The sequence below is a fragment of the Mytilus californianus genome, unplaced genomic scaffold, assembly GCF_021869535.1.
Source record: "Mytilus californianus isolate M0D057914Y unplaced genomic scaffold, xbMytCali1.0.p SCAF_5, whole genome shotgun sequence".
Taxonomy (NCBI): domain Eukaryota; kingdom Metazoa; phylum Mollusca; class Bivalvia; order Mytilida; family Mytilidae; genus Mytilus; species Mytilus californianus.
The window spans coordinates 965,129-972,261 of record NW_026262701.1 but is presented as its reverse complement, the minus strand read 5'-3'; positions in this window follow the sequence as shown (position 1 = coordinate 972,261).

The following is a 7,133-nucleotide window of genomic DNA, read 5'->3' as shown; positions in this document are numbered from 1 at the left end:
AGACAATTAACCTAAACTGTTAACACAGAGATATATCTCTCCTATTTGTAATTTTGATAATGCAAATGTTGAAATTAAAATAGCAATACTTTAACATGTAAGTTATGCAAATATTCAAAGTCAATGAACCATGACTGAAGGTACAGGGCTAAACAATCTCCATGGAAATGAGATGTGCCAATGCTAAAACAACTGCAAACCAAATACCATTGACTTTTCATATGTCTTTCCCTTAGCTTTAAACAAACCCAAACACAAACATAAACTTGTAAACTATGTGTAAGTTTCAAAGTCAATGAACCATAATTAGGGGGTGGGGTTATATAATCTCCATGGAAATGAAACTTGCAAATGCCAATACATTTGCATACCGAATATCATTGACTTAACATTAGTGATTCATCTTAAACTGACCTAATCACAAACTTATACATGTAAACTAAGCAAAAGTTTCAAAGTCAATAGACCATGAATGAGGGGGCGGGGCCAAATAATCTCCATGGAAATGAGATATTCCAATGCTTATACAACTGCATACCAAATATCATTGACCTACCACTAGTGGTTCCCTATAAACTGACCAAATTACAAACTAATACATGTAAACTAAGCAAAGTTTCAAAGTTAATAGACCTTGACTGAGGGGGCGGGGCCAAATAATCTCCAGGGTAATGAGATGTGCCAATGCTTATACAACTGCATACCAAATATCATTGACCTACCACTAGTGGTTCACCATGAACTAGACCTAATCACAAACTAATACATTGTTGACGCCGCCGCCGACGCCGGTAACAGCATGCCTATGTCTTGCTTTTTGACTTCGTCAAGGCGAGACAAAAAACTGATACATGTATATATAAAATTAGAAATAATGGTATCCTTCAACTTTTTTATTGATGTCATTGCAAGGGATTGTATACTAATGAAGAGCCTTTGGGTAAACACACAATATAAAAATAAGGAGATGTGGTATGATTGCCAATGAGATGGATACAAATAGAAGTGGACATAATATTGTTTCAAAAACTAGAACTTAGTGCCTTTTTGTTTTTGGGATGTATAAGTACCCGTCCACTTCTACTTTGTGTTTTTGTTAGATGTATTTCTATTTGTATCCATCTGATGAGTTGAGCTATTTTCAACTGATTTGTATAGTTTGTTCTTATGTTGTACTGTTACACCACTGTCCCAGGTTAGGGGAGGTTTGAGCGCTCACCAACATGTTTAACCCCGCCTCATTCTTTGTGCCCGTCCCAAGTCAGGAGCCTGCTACTCTTTGAATATTGCAATTAAAGAACCTTAGTGAGCGCGCTCACATACCCCACATCCCCACATTGTCACTGGAGAAATAAAATAACTGTAAGAAAAAAATTTGTATAAGAAAAAAAAATTGACTCATAATTTCCTGTCGATATGCACAACTACATAGTATGTCCTTATTATCTACAAAGTTTCATGAAATTCTGTTGTGTGGGTTCAGAGGAGTTGCGATGACAAACTGTTGCAGAGGTATATTGAAGCAAATAAGTTCAAAGGGGCGTAACTCCTAGAAAAAAAATTGAATCGTAATTTCCTGTCAATATGCACATCTACGTAGTATGTCCTTATTATCTGAAAAGGTATCGTGAAATTCTATTGTGTGGTTTGTGAGGAGTTGCGATGACAAAAGGTTGCAGTAGTATATTGGGCAAATAAGTTCAAAGGGGCGTAACTCCTAGAAAAAAAATTGAATCGTAATTTCCTGTCGATATGCACATCTACGTAGTATGGCCTTATTATCTACAAAGTTTCATGAAATTTTGTTGTGTGGTTTCAGAGGAGTTGAGATGACAAACTGTTGCAGTAGTACATTAAAGTAAATAAGTTCAAAGGGGCGTAACTCCTAGAAAAAAAATTGAATCATAATTTCCTGTCGATATGCACATCTACCTAGTATGTCCTTATTATCTACAAAGTTTCATGAAATTCTGTTGTGTGGTTTCAGAGGAGTTGCGATGACAAACTGTTGCAGAGGTATATTGAAGCAAATAAGTTCAAAGGGGCGTAACTCCTAGAAAAAAAATTGAATCGTAATTTCCTGTCGATATGCACATCTACGTAGTATGTGCTTATTATCTGAAAAGGTTTCATGAAATTCTATTGTGTGGTTTGAGAGGAGTTGCGATGACAAAAGGTTGCAGTAGTATATTGGGCAAATAAGTTCAAAGGGGCGTAACTCCTGGAAAAAAAATTGAATCGTAATTTCCTGTCGATATGCACATCTACGTAGTATGTCCTTATTATCTACAAAGTTTTATGAAATTTTGTTGTGTGGTTTCAGAGGAGTTGAGATGACAAACTGTTGCAGTAGTACTTTAAAGTAAATAAGTTCAAAGGGGTGTAACTCCTAGAAAAAAAATTGAATCGTAATTTCCTGTCGATATGCACAACTACATAGTATGTCCTTATTATCTAAAAAGGTTTCGTTAAATTCTGTTGTGTGGTTTGAGAGGAGTTGCGATGACAAGAAACAGGACTGACGGACCTACGGACGGACAGACGGACGGACGGACGGGTCAAAAACATTATACCCTCCGCAACTCGTTGCATGGGGTAAAATAATAAGAACTCACATTCTGATATATGATATATATATATATATATATATATATATTTAAGAATTGAATGCTTCTTTTTGTAAATTTATCGGGGAGTAAAAGTGTTGACCAAAGTGCATTTTGTATGAAGCGCGGAAGCACCTCATTCTAAAAATGTGTGCAACACTTTTACAACCCTATAAAATTACTAAAAGAAGCATTCAATACTTATAATTACATTTTTTTAGCTAGGATCATGAAAACATGATTTCTATCAAGTTTTTCTTTTATTTACCTGTGCACTTTATTGTGGAAGCTCATGTCATCATGTATGTTACATTTCATTTTGAAATGAAGGTTAATTTCAGAATGACGTGAGATTGCTGTAAGCCAATCAAAATAACATATTATAATGAAACATACATGTAATTTAATTATATATGTATCAAGCTTTTCCTAAAATCGCAACAATTAAACTTGCATTTGTGTTGATTCCTCAAAAATCTCAATAAAAAATGCACATAATATTTTCTGAATTTATAGTATGCTTGTTCTACTAAAGTCTAATTAGTAAAATTACAATATGGTTTCAAATAGAAAAGAAGGGATATCATAATTCATGACACCTAACCCCTATACATGATTAACAAAATCCAAATCAATTAATCAGTCCAATGATTGCAGTTTTTTCATCTCACATTTACATATTGGCCAATTGAATGACTGTATAAATGAATGAAACAGTTTTCTTTTTGTCCAAATTTTATTTCAGAGAAAACATTCTGAAGTCCCATTCTTTTTTCAAAATGGTTATTGAGCATCAAGGCTTGTATTCAGAGTTAATCAAAGTCGTCAACTTAAAACAATAATTTTTGTAATTACATTGTAAGGGGGAACAACTCATGAATTGTAGAAGCTATCAGGTGAAATTCAATTCTGACTGTATATTTCTTATCACTAGTACCCATAGTAGAAGCTATCAGGTGAAATTCAATTCTGACTGTATATTTCTTATCACTAGTACCCATAGTAGAAGCTATCAGGTGAAATTCAATTCTGACTGTATATTTCTTATCACTAGTACCCATAGTAGAAGCTATCAGGTGAAATTCAATTCTGACTGTATATTTCTTATCACTAGTACCCATAGTAGAATTCAATTCTGACTGATTATTTCTTATCACTAGTACCCATGTCAAAGTTGATGGATATTTGCCAAAGGAACACAAGTACTCATCTGGAAATCACAAGAGTTAGATAAATAGACAGATTGAAGGACAAAGTGGTAAATGTATCCTCACATGGAAAATAAAAACACGTTAAACTCAATAAATGTGCCTTCATAAGAGAATCCTGTCACTGATATTTCAACTCATAAATGAATTCAATAAGCATGTTCATTTTACCTATTAAGTACATTGTCATGTATAAGATTTATATTTTGATGGCACAAATATTCAAATCAATAATCTTTTCTTTCTTGTATTTGGTTTTTAGTCTTTGTTTTAAATACATTAAATATAAATTTCTTTTCATAATTTTATTGTATAAATCATCTCCTTTTCTTCTTAAATCCTGCAATTGAAAAAAAGAAACACTGCAAAATCAAAACAATAAGGTTATCATCCAAAGAATTATATTTGTCTGATATAATAAATACATTGCTGATGGGAGACAATTGTATGAAGTTATCTCCCCTACTCCAGAACAGAGTACATAAAATAAACCTACTTTATATCAGAAATGTTATTTAGTCTGGGAGAATTATAGGTTTCAGGACGAGTGAGAATTGGATATCGCTTGATATCAACTCGAGTTATTTAATTTCAATATAATAATAAACGAGCCTCGGCAAGTTTATTATTACTATTTAAATTAAATAACGAGAACATGATTTATTTCTTAGTAGTAATTGGCTTTGAAGAACCTTTCAGTCATTGTGAGTTCTCTAAAATTTGTTCTTTTTTTTTCTACCTCAGTTGATTTTGAGCTTTTTGCCAATCCGAATAGTCAAGCTAACTGGTTTTTACAGTTTTTCGTATAATGTGCTGTTACACCACTCTCCTAGGTTAAAGGGAGCGTTGGATATTCAAAAACATGTTTAACCCTGTCGCATTCTATATGTACTTGTCCCAAGTCAGGAACCTTTTATTCAGTGGTTGTTGTTGTCTGTTATATTTGTTTTAAGCCTTTTGTTTTGTCATAAATCAGGCCGTTGGTTTTATTTGTTTGAATTGCTTCACATTTTGTCATGTTGGGGCTTTTTATAGCTGACTATACAGTGTGGGTTTTCTCCAATGTTGAAGGCAGTATGGTGACCTATAATTGCTTTTATCTTTGTCATTTGGAATCTTTTGTATACTTGTCTCATTTGCAATCATACCACATCTCCTTTTGTTATAATGATGGGGACATGGATTTACTTTTGTTCAGATAGTTTACGCTATAACACATTCTCACTGAGAAACTGGAAAAAAAATCCATTTTAAAATTCATTTAATGTTGAGAATTAATAAGTGACTTTTAAATACATAATCAAAATTTTCCTAAATAGCAGTCCAAGTTCAAATGAATAGAAAAAAAATTGTACTAAAAATAAAATAATACAAAATTCATATTTTAATAGACTATTTTTGGCTGAGTTTTGGTAAATCATTTTTGAATGTCCTGTAAGTATAAAATGGACTATAATTTTACATTGAAATATGAAAACTAATTACCTTTCTTTCCCTTCTTGCCCTGTAAAAAAAGAAATGTTTTATTTCATTACAAAATATATCTAAAATGATACTTTAAGAGTCACTTGAAGAGTCAATAATGACAATTTAATTATGTGTATTTCCTTATCCATTAGCACCATAAAAATAGAACAGTAAGACTTTATTAGTCCTTTCTATTGATAAAAATGTAAAACTTACGAATACAAAAATATATAATCATTATTCATTAAAACATATTTTGATGGGTAGGAAGGGACTTCAAAATTCACTCACTATAGTAATTTTACTCACTCACTATAGCTACTAACATACTTGGGAGTAATTTTACTCACTCACTATAGCTACTAACATACTTGGAGTAGTTTTACTCACTCACTATAGCTACTAACATACTTGGGAGTAATTTTACTCACTTACTATAGCTACTAACATACTTGGGAGTAATTTTACTCATTCACTATAGCTACTAACATACTTGGGAGTAATTTTACTCACTCACTATAGCTACTAACATAATGGGAGTAATATTACTCACTCACTATAGCTACTAACATACTTGGGAGTAATTTTACTCACTCACTATAGCTACTAACATACTTGGAGTAGTTTTACTCACTTACTATAGCTACTAACATACTTGAAGTAGTTTTACTCACTCACTATAGCTACTAACATACTTGGGAGAAATTTTACTCATTTACTATAGCTACTAACATACTTGGAGTAATTTGCTACTATCATACTTGGAGTAGTTTTACTCACTCACTATAGCTACTAACATACTTGGGAGTAATTTTACTCACTCACTATAGCTACTAACATACTTGGAGTAATTTTACTCACTCACTATAGCTACTAACATACTTGGGAGTAATTTTACTCACTTACTATAGCTACTAACATACTTGGGAGTAATTTTACTCACTCACTATAGCTACTAACATACTTGGAGTAGTTTTACTCACTTACTATAGCTACTAACATACTTGAAGTAGTTTTACTCACTCACTATAGCTACTAACATACTTGGGAGTAATTTTACTCACTTACTATAGCTACTAACATACTTGGAGCAATTTGCTACAGCATACTTGGAGTAGTTTTACTCGCTCACTATAGCTACTAACATACTTGGGAGTAATTTTACTCACTTACTATAGCTACTAACATACTTGGAGTAATTTGCTACTATCATACTTGGAGTAGTTTTACTCACTCACTATAGCTACTAACATACTTGGGAGTAATTTTACTCACTCACTATAGCTACTAACATACTTGGAGTAATTTTACTCACTCACTATAGCTACTAACATACTTGGAGTAATTTTACTCACTCACTATAGCTACTAACATACTTGGGAGTAATTTTACTCACTTACTATAGCTACTAACATACTTGGGAGTAATTTTACTCACTCACTATAGCTACTAACATACTTGGAGTAGTTTGACTCACTTACTATAGCTACTCACATACTTGGAGTAGTTTTACTCACTCACTATAGCTACTAACATACTTGGGAGTAATTTTACTCACTCACTATAGCTACTAACATACTTGGAGTAGTTTTACTGACTTACTATAGCTACTAACATACTTGGAGTAGTTTTACTCACTCACTATAGCTACTAACATACTTGGGAGTAATTTTACTCACTTACTATAGCTACTAACATACTTGGAGCAATTTGCTACTATCATACTTGGAGTAGTTTTACTCACTCACTATAGCTACTAACATACTTGGGAGTAATTTTACTCACTCACTATAGCTACTAACATACTTGGAGTAGTTTTACTCACTCACTATAGCTACTAACATACTTGGAG